Raw genomic sequence first — 15,303 nt, forward strand, 5'->3', positions numbered from 1 at the left:
GCCGTGCCGAATGCCCCTCAGGTCGGCCAGACCGGGACGTCACACGTCGCTCCCCAGATCCACCGTCTGCAACCACATCCCAAACAAGCCCGCCCCTCGCCCTTGCACAGGCCCCGCCTCCCATCCCACCAGAACCCTGCAAGGGCAGAGCTTCGCCCCCTAGCTCGTAGGCTCGCCTCTGCGGTTGGCCCCACCCCCGCAGGCCCCGCCTTCTTTCCCAGACCTTGAGGAGTTTCTGCCCCCAGTGCAGGGGAGGAGAAGCTTCGACGCCGGTGGTCCTTGGCTCCAGCCATCTGGCCTCTAGAGAATGATCTCTCCACCAGCGAGGGGGAAGTAATTCTGGTACTGAGCACCCTGCTTCCTTCCAAAACAAATCTAGTTGTTTCTCGGCCTTTTAGCTAAGATCAACTGTAGTAACTGTTGCCAGATTAATATCAGATACGTCCCCTATCCGAGGGTAATATATTAAATGGATTTTTGGAGCAGGGAGTTGGAATAGGAGCTTACTCCGCCCACTTCACCCATCCACGTGGTACTGCAGTACTTCCAGGAACACTGCACCCGCCTGTGGGGGGAGAAGATAAAGATTGTACCATTTTAACATTGGCCCTCATCCCTTGCCAACTTCAGGGATTTCCCTCTGAGGATTACACCCTGTTAATTATGTCTTATGTTGAAATCATTCCTACTTTTCATTTCACCCATTAAAAGAAAGAAAAGGAAACCCCTTTGCCCCACATTTTCCACTTACTACTGTCCCTTTGCACTTTTAAAAAAAATTTTTTTAATGTTTATTTATTTTTGAGACAGAGAGAGACAGAGTGTGAGTGGGAAAGGAGCAGAGAGAGAGGGAGACACAGAATCTGAAGCAGGCTCCAGGCTCTGAGCTGTCAGCACAGAGCCCAACACGGGGCTTGAACTCACAAACTGTGAGATCATGACCTGAGCTGAAATCGGACGCTTAACCCACTGAGCCACCAGGCGCCCCCTACCCCCCCCCCTTTGCATTTCTTTTTAGCAAAATTCCTCCAGTGAGTTATCTACATCTGCTGTCTCCATAAGCCCTCCATCTATTCCCTCTTCAACCCACTCCAACCAGACTCCTCCCCACCACCCCAGGAAAGCTATTCAGGAGTATTCCAAGAGTCTCCAAACCCCTCCCTCTCCCTCCTGTCTCTCATCTACCAGCTCAACCCCACTCTCCCTGCATACAATTAACAGGATAAAATACAAACTTCCTAGACAGGCCTTCCAGTGCAATTAAATTCCGAAAGCCAATAATGAAACAGTGATCATTTTTGTTAAGCACTTATTACATGTAAGGGCTTGTTCCATACTCTTCGAATTAACTCATTTAATCCTCACAACAGCCCTGTAACGTAGTTTATGTTATTAATCTCTCCATTTACAGGTGAGGAAACTGAAACGCAGAGAGGTTAAGGAACTTGCTCAAGGTCACACAGCTTGTAAGTGATAGAGGCACAATGTGAACTCCAGCCGTGCTGCCCCCAGACTGGGAGGACCTCAAGAACAGGTACTGTGCTTCAACCACATGGCTTCCCCATGCTTGTCACAGGGTATAGCATTTGGGGACCACCCAGACACCCTTGCACTTAACATTGGATTTAATTCTAAGTGAATTGGAAGGCCAGAGAGGATTTTGAACAGCCTAAGTCACACCAAACCTGCACACAATTTTTCAGAGGGGCTTTATTGGTAATAGCCAAAAGCTAGGAAAAAACCAAACGTCCCTTGTGAAAATCAGGAGAATGAAACCTCATTTAAAATGGAGCTTGGAGGCCAGAAGGGGAGCTCACACACCCTACCACTCACCATCAACTGTAAACTAAGCAGCGAGGGACTTACCTTGCAAGTCTTGAGAACAGATACCACTGAACTACTCCGGCAGAAGGAAGAAAGGTCTTTCTCCTCCCCCAGCAACAGCCCGACCAAGGAGAGACTGTGACCCCACAGCCATGAAAAAGCCACTATACTTTGAACTCCCAGTTTACTCCAATGGACTTTTGGTTTATAGCAGCTCCTCCCAACCCTCCCCTTTCCTCTCTAAAGAACTTTCCTTGCCTATGTGCCTCACACTTGCCTGTAGATTGTGGTGGCCTAGGTATCATGAATTGTAATTTTCTGGTCTTCCTGAATAAGCCCATTTTTGCTGATAAATAACTGACAGTTTTATTTTATTTTTTTAAGTGTATTCATTTATTTTGAGAGAGAAAGAGTGAGTGAGCAGGGGAGAGGCAGAGAGAGAGGGGAAGGGAGAGAATCCCAAGCAGGTTCCACACTGTCAGCGTGGAGCCCGAAATAGGGCTTGAACTCATGAAATGTGAGATCATAAACAGCCGAAATCAAGAGTCAGATGCTTAGTCGACTGAGGCACCTAGGGCCCCCAACTGACAGTTTTATTTTTAAGTTTAATGCCTTCAATAGGTGAGTGGTTAAACTGTGATCCACCCATACCATGGAACACAACTCAGCAATAGAAGGCAAGCTACTGAAACACACAACGACTTAGATGAATCTCAAAATAATTATGCTCAGAGAACAGCTGTGTGGTTGCCAGAAGCGGGGTGGGAGGAGGGAATGGGGGTGAAAGTGGTCAAAAGGTACAAATACCTAGTTAAAAGATAAATAAGTCCTGGGGATGGAGACCACAGTTACCAGTATTATATCATAGATCTGAAAGTTGCTAAGAGAATGGGTTTTAAAAGTTCTCATCATGGGGCGCCTGGTGGCTCATTCGGTTAAGCGTCCGACCTCGGCTCAGGTCACGATCTCGGGGTCTGTGAGTCTGAGCCCCGCCTCAGGCTCTGTGCTGACAGCTCAGAGTCTGGAACCTGCCTCAGATTCTGTGTCTCCCTCTCTCTCTCTCTGACCCTCCCCTGCTCATACTCTGTCTCTATCTCTCTCTCTTTCTGAAGAATAAACATTAAAATTTTTAATAAATAAATACATAAATAAATAAAAGTTCTCATCACAAGGAAAAAAATTGTAATTCTGTGAGGTGATGGATATTAACTTACTGTGGTCGTCATTTTGCAATATATAGGCATATCAAATCATTAGTCGTGGACCTTAAAGTACAATGGCATATGTCAATTTTACCTCAAAAACAAACAGGCTGGGGGAGAGTATTGTCTATCCACAAGCTAAACACGCATACAAAATTATGCTGAGTGAAGGAAGTCATTCTCAAAAGGTTACATACTATATGATTCCACTGATACAATATTCTGTAAGTGACAAAACCAGAGGACAGGTGAGTGGTTTCTGGGGACTAGGGGAGGATGTGACTATAAAGAGGGTCACACAAGGGAGTTTTGTGGGATGATGTTCTGTACCTGGATTACGACGGCAGTGACATGTGTTAAAATTCATTGACTTGTGCACTAAAAAAAAATCTATTTTAATATATCATACTTTTAAGTTACACATATAATTGCATACACATGCATGTATAGAGAGAGATATACACACACAATGTAAACAGTTTTTTTAAGATACATTAGCAGGGGCACCTAGGAGGCTCAGTCGGGTAAGTGTCTGACTTTTTTTTTTAATTTTTTAAATTTGTTTTAATTTGTTTTAATTTTTTTAATTTACATCCGAATTAGTTAGCATGTAGTACAACAATGATTTCAGGAGTAGATTCTTTAATGCCTCTTACCCATTTAGCCCATCCCCCATCCCACAACCCCTCCAGTAACCCTCTGTTTGTTCTCCATATTTATGAATCTCTCATGTTTCATCCCTCTCCCTGTTTTTATATTATTTTTGCTTCCCTTCCATTGTGTTCATCTGTTCTGTGTCTTAAAGTCCTCATATGAGTGAAGTCATATGATATTTGTCTTTATCTGACTAATTTCACTTAGCATAATACCCCCCAGTTCCATCCACGTAGTTGCTAATGGCAAGATTTCATTCTTTTGATTGCAGAGTAATACTCTCTTGTATATAAATACCACATCTTCTTTATCCATTCACCCATCCACGGACATTTGGGCTCTTTCCCTACTTTAGCTATTGTCAGTAGCACTGCTATAAACATTGGGGTGCATGTGCCCCTTTGAAACAGCACACCTGTATCCCGTGGATAAATGCCTAGTAGTGCAATTGCTGGGTCGTAGGATAGTTCTATTTTTAGTTTTTTGAGGAACCACCATACTGTTTTCCAGAGTGGCCGCACCAGCTTGCCTTCCCAAAGTGTCTGACTCTTGATTTCAGCTCAGGTCGTGATTCCAGGGTCATGGGATCCAGATCCACATCCAGAGCCTACTTGGGATTCTCTCTCTCTCTCTCTCTCTCTCTCTCTCTCCCTCTGCCCCTCTCTCTGGTTTGTGCGTGCTCGCTCTCTCTCTAAAATTAAAAAAAAAATTTTTTTTAAGATACACTAGCAGAAATAAGACTAAGAAAAACAAATACCATCTGATTTCACTTATATGTGAAATCTACAAAAAAGAAGAAGGAGAAGGAGAATAGACAAAAAGCAGAATCCGCCCTATAAATAAACCGAGAGTTGCTAGAGGGAAGGGGGATAGGAGGATGGACAAAATGGGTGGAGGGGAGTGGGGGACACAGTCTTCCAGTTATGGAATGTGTAAACCACGAGAATAAAAGGTACAGCGTAGGGAACACAGTCAATGATATTGTAACAGTGTCATGTGATGATAGCAGGTACCCTGACGTGAGGGCAGCATAAGGTATGGAGACGTGGAATCACTAGACTGAACACTAACATAATATTGTGTGTCAACCATCCTCAAATTTTTAAAAAATTAACCAAAGATCCACTAGCATCAAGAAATTTACCAATTTCTTGAAGTAATCGGTAGCCTTGAAAGAGAATTAGGAAAAGGAATAGGTTTCTACCTGTGCAGCGCAAAGTTTTCTTGAACACCACATGCAGGAAATATTACTGTTAGACGCTTCACATTTGGGGAAGCAGTGACCTTGCCAGACCTTCATATTCTCATCAAGCCTCATTTATGAGTTCCAGAGACAACATAGGGTCTGAAAATGGCAAAGAGAGATCATCAATGTCAATTGCTGCATGTAATGACCTCCAAGAGAAGGAGAAGGGAAGGGACCCTCCCATGTCTCCAAGAGTGGTTCGCAGGTAAACGGGTCCAGATCTCCAGATCCTGGTTCAGTGGCCAGTGTTTCTAAATGCTCATACATAAAATGAACAAATCAGGAGACTATAGATGCTGGCGAGGATGTGGAGAAACGAGAACCCTCTTGCACTGTTGGTGGGAATGCAAACGGGTGCAGCCACTCTGAAAAACAGTGTGGAGGTTCCTCAAAAAATTAAAAATAGATCTACTCTATGACCCAGCAATAGCACCGCTAGGAATTTACCCAAGAGATACAGGAGTACTGATGCATAGGGGCACTTGTACCCCAATGTTTATAGCAGCACTGTCAACAAGAGCCAAATGATGGAAAGAGCCTAAATGTCCATCAACTGACGAATGGTTAAAGAAATCGTGGTTTATACACACAATGGAATCCTACTTGGCAGTGAGAAAGAATGAAATATGGCCTTTTGTAGCAACGTGGGTGGAACTGGAGAGTGTTACGCTAAGTGAAATAAGTCATACAGAGAAAGACAGATACCATATGTTTTCACTCTTACGTGGATCCTGAGAAACGTAACAGAAGACCGTGGGGGGAGGGGAAGAGAAAAAAAAAAAAGTTAGAGAGGGAGGGAACCAAATCATAAGAGACTCTAAAAAACTGAGAATAAACTGAGGGTTGATGGGAAGGTCGGAGGGAGGGGAGGGTGGGTGATGGGCATTGAGGAGGGCATCTGCTGGGATGACCACTGGGTGTTGTATGGAAACCAATTTGCCAATAAATTTCTTATAAATAAATAAATAAATAAATAAATAAATAAATAAAATGCTCATACCGCCTTTGAGAAGGAACTCAAGGTACCCAGAGCTCCTTCCAAATTGCTGTAAGCCCTTCCTTGCTTCCACCTGCTTGAGCCAACGGCACCCCCTGGGGCCTCCAGCCATTCCCAGGAGGTACAAGTCATACCCGGCTCCGAGCCCCCTCTAAATGCCTAAAAATGAGGGGCAGACCCACATTTCCATCCACCCAAGCAGAGAAATGAAAGCCAGTCAGTCCTCAAGGCTGGAAAAAATAAAGTCCACAGAAACCACAAAAAGAGGCATACCTCCAAGGTATCACAGATTTAGTTCCAGACCACCACGATAAAGCAAGTCAAATGAATGTTCTCGTTTCCCAGGGCGTATCAAAGTTGTGCTTACACTATAGTGTAGTCTGTTACGTGCGCAATAGCATCATGTCTCAAATAACAAATGCACATACCTTAGTTGAAAAAGACTTTATTCCTGGGCACCTGGGTGGCTCAATCAGTTAAGCGTCCAACTCTTGATTTCGGCCCAGATCGTGACCTCGGTCATGAGACTGAGCCCCACGCCGGCCCTGCACAACCAGGCGTGAAGCCTGCTTGAGATTCTCTCTCCCTCCCTCTCTTTCTCCTCTCTCTAATATATATATATATATATATATATATATATATATATATATATATATATATTACTTTATTGCCAAAAAATGCTAACCATCATCTGATCTGACCCTTCTGCGAGTCGTAATCTTTTTGCTGGTGGAGGGTCCTGCCTCCACGTGACGGCTGCTGACTGATCGGGGTGGTGGTCACTCACGGCTGGGGTGGCTGTGGCAATGTCTTAAATAAGACAGTAGTGAAGTTTGCTGCATCAAAGGAGCCCTCCTTTCACGAGCGACTTCTCTGCAGCATGCGATGCTGTTTGGTGGCATTTCACCCACGGTGGGACTTCTCTCGGAATCGGAGTCCGTCCCCTCAAATCCCGCTGCTGCCGCCCCCTCCACTCTGCCTCTGTGACGTTCTGAACCCTGTGTCGTCGTTCCAACAGTCTTCACGGCATCTTCACCCGGAGCAGATTCCAGCTCAAGAAGCCTGCTTTCCTCGTCCGTTAGAAGCAACTCCTCTTCCGTTCAAGTTTTGTCACGAGATCGGAGCACTGCAGGCCCATTGTCTTCAGGCTCCACTTCGGATTCTAGTTCTCTTGCTCTTCCCACCACACCTGCGGTTACTGCCCCCACTGAAGTCTTGAACCCTCAAAGTCATCCGTGAGGGCTGGGATCCACTTCTTCCGAACTCCTGGTCACGTTGACATTTTGACCTCTTCCCATGAATCAATGATATCCTTAATGGCATCTAGAATGGTGAATCCTTTCCAGAAGGTTTCCAATTTACTTTGCCCAGATCCATCAGAGAAATCACTGTGTAGCTAGCTATAGCTTTACAAAATGTATTTTCTTTAGGGCATCTGGGTGGCTCAGTCAGTTAAGTGTCTGACTTCAGCTCAGGTCATGATCTCCCAGTTCATGGGTTCAAGCCCCACGTCAGGCTCTGTGCTGACAGCTCAGAGCCTGGAACCTGCTTCGGATTCTGTGTCTCCCTCTCTCTGCCCCTCTCCCATTCTCTCTCTCTCTCTCTCTCTCTCTCTCAAAAATAAATAAACATAAAAAAATCAAAACGTATTTATTTGTTTCTGTTTTAGAGAGAGATAGAGTATGAGTTGGGGAGAGGGGCAGAGAGAGAGAGAGAATCTTAAGCAGGCTCCATGCCTAGCATGGAGTCCGATGTGGGGCTCGATCCCACGACCCTGGGATCATGACCTGAGCCAAAGTCAGGAGTTGGACACTCAACTGACTGAGCCACCCAGGTGCCCCAAAATGTATTTCTTAAAGAATAAGCTTAAAAGTCAAAATTACTCCTTAATCCATGGACTTCAGAATGGATACTGTGTTTACAGGCCTGAAAACAACATTAAACTTACTTTACATCTCCATCAGTGCTCTTGGGTGACCATGCACATTGTCAACGTGCAGTGTTATTTTGAAAAGAATTTCTTGCTTGCTTGCTTGCTTTCTTCCTTTCTTGCTTTCTCTCTCTCTCTCTCTAGCAATAGATCTCAACAGTAGATTTAAAATATTTAATAAACCATGCTGTAAACAGATAAGCTATCATCTGGGCTTTATTGTTCCACGTATAGAGCATAGACAGTCAATTTAGCCTACTTCTTAAGGGCCCTAGGACTTTTGCAATGGCAAATAAGCATTGACTTCAGCTGCCTTAGCCCCTAACGAGAGAGTCATCCTGTCCTCTGAAGCTTCGAGGGCAGCCATTGACTTCTCCTCTCTAGCTCTGAAAGTCCTGGATGGCATCCTCTTCCAATCAGAAGACTGGTCTCCACGGACAACCTGCTGTTTAGACTGCAACCACCTTCGTGAATGATCTCGGCTAGATCTTCTGGATCACTCGCTGCAGCTTCTGCGTCTGCACCTGCTGCTTCGCCTTGCGCTGCCGCGTCAGGGGCGATGGCGTCTTTCCTGGAACCTCGCGACCCGACGTGTGTCTGCTAGCCTCCAACGTGAGAGCTTCCTCACCTCTCTCGGCCTTTGTAGAATTACAGGGTTAGGGCCTTGCTCCGGACGAGGCTTCGGCTTAAGGGAACGTCGTGGTGGTTTGACCTTCTGTCCAGACCTCAAACTTCCTCCACATCAGCAGTAACACAGTTTTGCTTTCTTATCACTCGTGTTTGTTCACCGAAGGAGCACTTTTGTTTTAATGTTTATTTATTTTTGAGAGAGAGAGACACACACAGAGTGCAAGCAGGGGAAGGGCAGGGAGAGAAGGAGACCCAGAATCCGAATCAGGCTCCAGGCTCTGAGCTGTCAGCACAGAGCCCGATGCGGGGCTCCAACCCATGAACCATGAGATCATGACCTGAGCTGAAGTCAGACGCTTAACTGACTGAGCCACCCAGGCGCCCCACATCCCACATTTCTTTCAGATTATTTGTAATCTCTCGGTTTCCAGGGTCCTCCCAGTGGTCAAAGCTGCTAAGGGCACATACCACTTGGGACTGAATCCCGGGTGGCTCTTCAGTAGCCATGGGATATGGGGCCAATCTTTTTAAACTCTTGGACCCTTCGTGTTACTCATCAGTATAATGGAAATAATAATCTTGCTTCATGGGAGGATACAATTAATGTGTTGCTACTTGTCTACCAGAATTTATTCTCAGTTTCCTCCTTTAAAAATCAAACTCCTGGGGTGCCTGGGTGGCTCAGTCAGTTAAGCGTCCGACTTCGGCTCAGGTCATGATCTCGAGGTTCATGGGTTCAAGACCTGCGTCGGGCTCTGTGCTGACAGCTCAGAGCCTGGAGCCTGCTTCAGATTCTGTGTCTCCCTCTCCCTCTGCCCCTCCCCTGCTCACACTCCATCTCTCTCTGTCTCTCAAAAATAAATAAACGTGAAAAAAAAATTTTTTTTTAAATCGAACCCCTAAAGGGCACCTGGCTGGCTCAGTCGGTAGAGCATGTGACTCTTGATCTAGGGGTCATAAATTCAAGCCCTATGTTAGGTGTACTTAAAAAAAAAAAAAAAAAGTTCAGGGTGCCTGTGTGGCTCAGTTGGTTAAGCATCCAACTTCAGTTCAGGTCATGATCTCGCGGTTCGTGAGTTCGAGCCCTGCTTCGGGCCCTGTGCTGATGGCTCAGAGCCTGGATCCTGCTTCGGATTCTGTGTCTCCCTCTCTCTCTGCCCCTCCCCTGCTCACACTCTGTCTCTTTCTCTCAAAAATAAATAAACATTGGGGGAAAAATTAAAAAAAAGAAAAGAACTCCCAGGATGTGGCCCAGCACATGGCAATCCACCTAAAAACCCTGTATTCCAGATGCTGCAGTGTGGGTCAGAGTTCCGGCCAAGAGAACGTGAAGAGATGTGATGATGACTACATCCACACTGTGCCCTTAAAAGGAAAGGGCATGTGCTCCTTAGAGCCTAACACCCCTTCCTGTAGCCTGGGATGTAGACACAATGGTCGGAGGTAAAGATGTTACTTTGGACCCAGGGACCGAAGACACGGCTTATAAGGAAAACAGAGTCACTTTACCAGCCCCAAACCGACTGCCACCTCTAGACGGCTACATGAGCAAGATGTAACTTCTGTCGGGTTTCAGTTGCTGCGTTTCTGGGGTCTCTCTGTTACAGTAGTTCATACTGAACAATAACTAACGTAAATGTTAATGCCAGAAATGGGGTTCTGCCGTAATGAAAACCCAAACTCTGAGGCATTACCTTAGCCATCAGGTAACAGATCATGAGGACACAGACGCACGGTGGGACATTGGTGACCTGTGTTATGTTAGAGCAAACCATCTGGGAAAACTGTGACATCTTGCATGCAGACAGCCTGGCAAATAGCCAGACTATTTGTGTGTGTTTCCTACTTCCTGCCACTGTTAATGGAAACAGAGATGTGCTGGGGTAAGCCAGGATGGAAGGGACTCTAATAACATTAAGGCAGTCTCTCTCCATGCAGGTTATGATTTAAATTGACTGAGTCTGGTAATTTGGGGCCTCCCCGGGAAGCAGTGATACCAGGTGGCTCTGAGGAGACAGTTCCAGCAAGATGATGGCCCTTGCTCAACAGCCTGAAGAAAATGCCAAGGCCCAAGGCAAGAGGGCAGCATTTGGGTTTAAGAACGCTATCAGATGGGGGCGCCTGGCTGGCTCAGTCAGTTAATCGTCCAACTCTTGATTTCGGCTCAAGTCATGATCTCCCCATTCATGAGTCCGAGCCCCAAATCGGGCTCCGTGCTAACAGCTCAGAGCCTGGAGCCTGCTTCAGATTCTGTGTCTCCCTTTCCCTCTGCTCCTCCCCTGCTCACGCTCTATCTCTCTCTCAAAAATAAACATTTAAAAAAAAAAAAAAAAAAAAAAGGTTAAGGCCGTCAATTTTATGTCCAGTGTATTTCACCACAATAAAAGAAATGGGTGGGAAAAACTGTGTCCAGGGAAATCTTTGGCTGTACTTGCTTGTACTTGGAGCTGCCTGGACACACGAAGCTGGGGCGCCAGCTAAATATTTTAGAGAAACTGTAAGATAAAAGACTGTTGACTGATTGGCTTATAAAACAATGCCCCAAGGTTGTACCCTAAGGACCCCCAAACCATAGCCGCAGGGAATGAAATGAGAAAGCTCGAGAAGTGGTGATGAGGGCCAGAGGTCAGTGAGGAGCCTCACACAGGGCGGAGCCCAGGACCAGGAAAGACAAGGGACCGAGAACTGGCAAGCCGAGGAGTCTCACAAGCCCCGCCTAACAAGAATGCTAAGTTGCTAATTTCAGAGACGTCTGTGTGTCTCCCGTGCTTCTGCTGAAACTTTGTCGTCGTCATTGTCTTCGTCATCGTTGTTCACCGCGGTTGCAACATTTATCCCACATCTAAATTGGGTTTTTCTTAAGTTCCTAGGTCGCCGGAACGCGAGAAGCCACTACAGGGCTTGAAAGACCCCTCCTATTTCAAACACTGTGCAGTGAACAGATGAGTCGTGTGGGGCTGGCTGCATCCCCGGACAGGGGTGCTGCGTGTATGAGAAGGAGGGGTGCGTGGGTATCATACTGTGCTGAATACAGTGGTACCAGTCTTTCTGGTTCTGCCTGTCTAGGGAGGTGCCTTCAGATGGTTCAGTATCAGGATATTTGCGAGGCAAACAAACCCTCCTCTCGCTGATGCTGACTGCGTAACTTTGCGCTTCGTTCGTCAGTTTCAGCCGTGGTAAAATACACATAACACAAAATTGGCCATCTTCACATGGAACCCACTTACACGTTTGCGGGTCCGGTTCAGTGGTGCGAAGTACGTTCGCGTGGTTGTGCGACCATCCCCGCCGTCCCTCAGTCCTTGTGTGGCCGGCCGGTTTCATTTAGCATCATGTCCGCGTGTCCTCAAGCTCCGTCCTTGTTGCAGCCTGTGTGAGAACGTCCTTCCCTTTTAAGGCTGAATGATGATAATATTATATGGAGACACCACACGTTGCTTATCCACGTATCTATCGGTGGACAGTTGCTTCCAACTTTCGGCCATTGTGGAAAACGCGGCAATGAACGTGGGTGTACACATACGTCTCTGAAACCCTGCTTTGATATGTACCCAGAAGTAGAATCACTAGAAAATCCTACTTTCAATTTTCTGAGGAACCGCCACACTGTTTTCCACGGTGGCTGCACCGTCTCACGTTTGCACCAACAGGGCATAAGGATTCCAATCTCTCCACATCCTGGCCAACGCTTGCCATTTTCGGGGGGATGGCGGGGGGGGGGGGGTTGTCCTAACCATCCTAATAGATGCGATCACATAACTTTTAACTCATCATTTTGTCTAGACTCATTCTTTCTTGGACTTTTGCAGTTTTTCCCTCAGCAAAGAGAGAGGATGAAAGTCCTATCCTGCCACAAACACACACATCAAATTCCATTTTCCCAAAAAGGGGGACTAAGGCAGCCCAGCAACACTAAAGGAAATCTACAATCCATGATTCCCAACACGGTGTTCATGTATTATGGCAGCTTATTGGTTTCTAGAACAATCCCCAAGGGTCCCCCAAAATTCTACTAGCAGGAAGTGAGCTGAGAAAAGCTTCAGGAGTGGCCATGGGAGACACAAATCAGCAAGGAGACTCTCATAGGTAAAAACTAGATTTGGAAAGAAACTGGGCCATCTTTAGTCCCTTTAACTTTCCAAATCCTGACCCTCAGTCCTATGCCCCTTGGTAGTGGCAGTGGGTGTGGTGGGAGGTATCACAATTCTTCAAACAACTGTTTATACAAAAGACTTATCTGATACTATGGAAGTCGCCCAAGTGCCCATCAATAGATGAATGGATAAAGAAGTGATGTATACATATACACTGGAGTATTACTCAGCCATCAAAAGGAATGAAATATTGCCATTTGCAACCATGTGGAAGGAACTGGAGGGTATTATGCTAAGCGAAATGAGTCAGTCAGAGGAAGACACATATCTTGTGATCTCACTCATATGTGGAATTTAAGAAAGAAAACAAAGAAGCAAAAGGAGAAAAATTAGAGAGAGAGAGAGACACATCGAGAAACAGACTCTTAACCACAGAGAGCACACTGATGGTTACCATAGGGGAGGTGGGGGGTGTGGGTGAAACAGGTGATGGGATTAGGGAACGCACCTGTCACGATGAGCACTGGGCGATGTATGGAAGTGTCCAATCACTATATTGTACACCTGAAACTAATATTGCATTGTATACTAACTGGAATTTAAGTAAGAACTTTTTTAAACAACATGTTAACGTTTATTTACGTATTTTGAGAGAGACAGAGACAGCACAAGTCGGGGGGGAGGGCAGAGAGAGAGAGAGAATCCCAAGCAGTCCCCACACTGCCAGCCTAGAACCCGATGTGGGACTTGAATTCACCAACCATGATCATGACCTGAACCAAAACCAACAGGTGGATGCTGAATCGGCCGAGCCACCCCTAAAAGAAACATTTTAAGAAATCTTCTCTGATAAAGGACTGTCATCCAAAACATACAAAGAAAGCAGAAAACTCAATAAGAAAAAAAATTAATGGTTAAAATGACAAAATTTTGGTTACTTCCATTTTACCACCATAATTTTTTTTTTTTTTAATTCTCCCTACTTTCCCTCCCATCATACAACACGGACAGAACAAGTCCAATGGGAAGAGAGCTAGACAATCGTGGACACAACTGCATTTCAGGCTTCGATCCTGACAGGAAAAACAACCAAGGGCAGGCAGCCTGGGGCTGTTTCAAGGCCCAGAACCAGGAGCAGAAAACCGGGGCCCCCGCGTGGGTCCCGCGATCACCGAGGACCGCAGGAGGTGGCAGATGGCCACACAGCGGTCCTAACCCAGCAGGGTGAGGAGGAAGCAGCCCTCGCCCCTAAAAGATGGGAGAAGGCTCTGAGCGAGAGAGACCAAAGGAAACGATGCCTGAGCCCCTGCCCAACCCGCCTCGCAGCCAACACTCGCTGGGCAGGATTCGCGGCGCCACCTGCTGGTGACCTTGCTGCACTGCAGACGGCGCTGCAGGCCCGCCAAGTCCAGAACAAAAGGAAGGACCAGGCGGCCTTTCCCTGGACTCCACGGTGGGTCTCAGCCCCTGTCAACTGCCTCACTGGATAGGCGATTTCATTCAAGGTTGCGGGAGGGCCCCTGGCTTCCAGGTGGGGACACTGCGCGTCAGGAGGGGTACACGTCCATGAAAAAGCTACAGAGGGCGATGTGGATGGGCTGTCTGCTTAAAAACCCCGCGGCTGCGCGCCAGGCTCCTCCGCAGAGCCACCCGCACCTCCTTGTTGCGCAGGGTGTCCACCACGGGGTTCAGCAGCGGCGTCACCACCGTGTAAAGCACAGCCACCAGGCGGTCCTGGTCGGGCTTTCCTCCGGACTCGGGCCGCGGGTAGATGATGGAGGCGCGGCCAAAATGCACAATGACCACGGTGAGGTGAGGGTGGAGAAGGCCTTGCGCCGGCCGGCTGCCGAGGGGAGGCTCGCGACGGCGGCGGCGATGAAGGCGTAGGACAGCAGGATGAGGAGGAAGGAGACCAGCACCACGAGGATGCTCAGGAAGATGGCCGGTCCCCTGCCGCTGCTGTCGGAGCAGCTGAGCTTCAGGACCGGGGCGATGTCACAGAAGTGCTCCACGCGGCCGCTGCGGCAGAAGGACGAGAAGATCATGCTGGTCTCAAAGCCACGGAGGACCCGGAGCAGAAAACCAGGCCTCCCGGGCAGAGGCAAACCGTGGGTCTCATGGTCACCGAGGGCCGCAGCAGTTGGCAGATGGCTACCTAGCGGTCATAACCCATCAGGGGGAGGAGGGAGCAGTGGCTGCATCCCAGGCCCAGGAAGAAGCACATCTGGGCCCAACAGCCAGGGATGGAGATGGCCTGGCTCTCCAGGAGCTGATGAGCCAGCATGTCGGGGATGGTGATGAGCGCGTAGCAGGAGACGGGGACAGCACTGCCAGGAAGCGGCACATGGGAGTGTGAAGGGCCCGATCCGCGGGGATGATGGTGATGATGGTGACGTTGCCCCCGGGGGTCACCAGGTATGTGGCAAAGAACAGCGCAAAGAGGGTAGTTCTCAGGTCGGGGAGGTGGGACAAACCCACCAGCACAAACTGGGTCACCAGCTGAAAGGGTGGGCCTACGCCGGCCAACTCCATCTTGTTCTGTGTCCTTCACCTTGACCACGCCTCCTGCTCTTGAGTAACCTCCCGCTCACCTGCCTAACAGGACTCCAACCCTTCCCCAGCCAAGCGGCTGAGGCCACAGCCATTACCTCACCAACTGCCCCTAGGCCCCAATAAAACCTTTGTGCTTTTGAAACTCACTCTCTCCCTGGTATCTCACCGCTGTG

The 15,303-nt window shown here is 47.7% G+C and overlaps 1 long non-coding RNA gene and 1 other non-coding gene across 2 annotated transcripts; both read left to right on the forward strand.

The window, feature by feature from the left end:
* Nucleotides 1-227: 227 nt before the first annotated feature.
* Nucleotides 228-10,748, forward strand: LOC144615732 (uncharacterized). The gene is made up of 3 exons (XR_013554291.2): nucleotides 228-342; nucleotides 1,412-1,534; nucleotides 10,422-10,748. It is a non-coding gene; the product is annotated as an uncharacterized LOC144615732 (long non-coding RNA).
* On the forward strand, nucleotides 379-566 carry LOC132680003 (U2 spliceosomal RNA). The gene has a single exon (XR_009610480.1). It is a non-coding gene; the product is annotated as a U2 spliceosomal RNA (small nuclear RNA).
* Nucleotides 10,749-15,303: the final 4,555 nt, after the last annotated feature.

Source organism: Panthera onca, chromosome A2 (genome assembly GCF_046562875.1).
Source record: "Panthera onca isolate mPanOnc1 chromosome A2, mPanOnc1 haplotype 2, whole genome shotgun sequence".
Lineage (NCBI taxonomy): Eukaryota > Metazoa > Chordata > Mammalia > Carnivora > Felidae > Panthera > Panthera onca.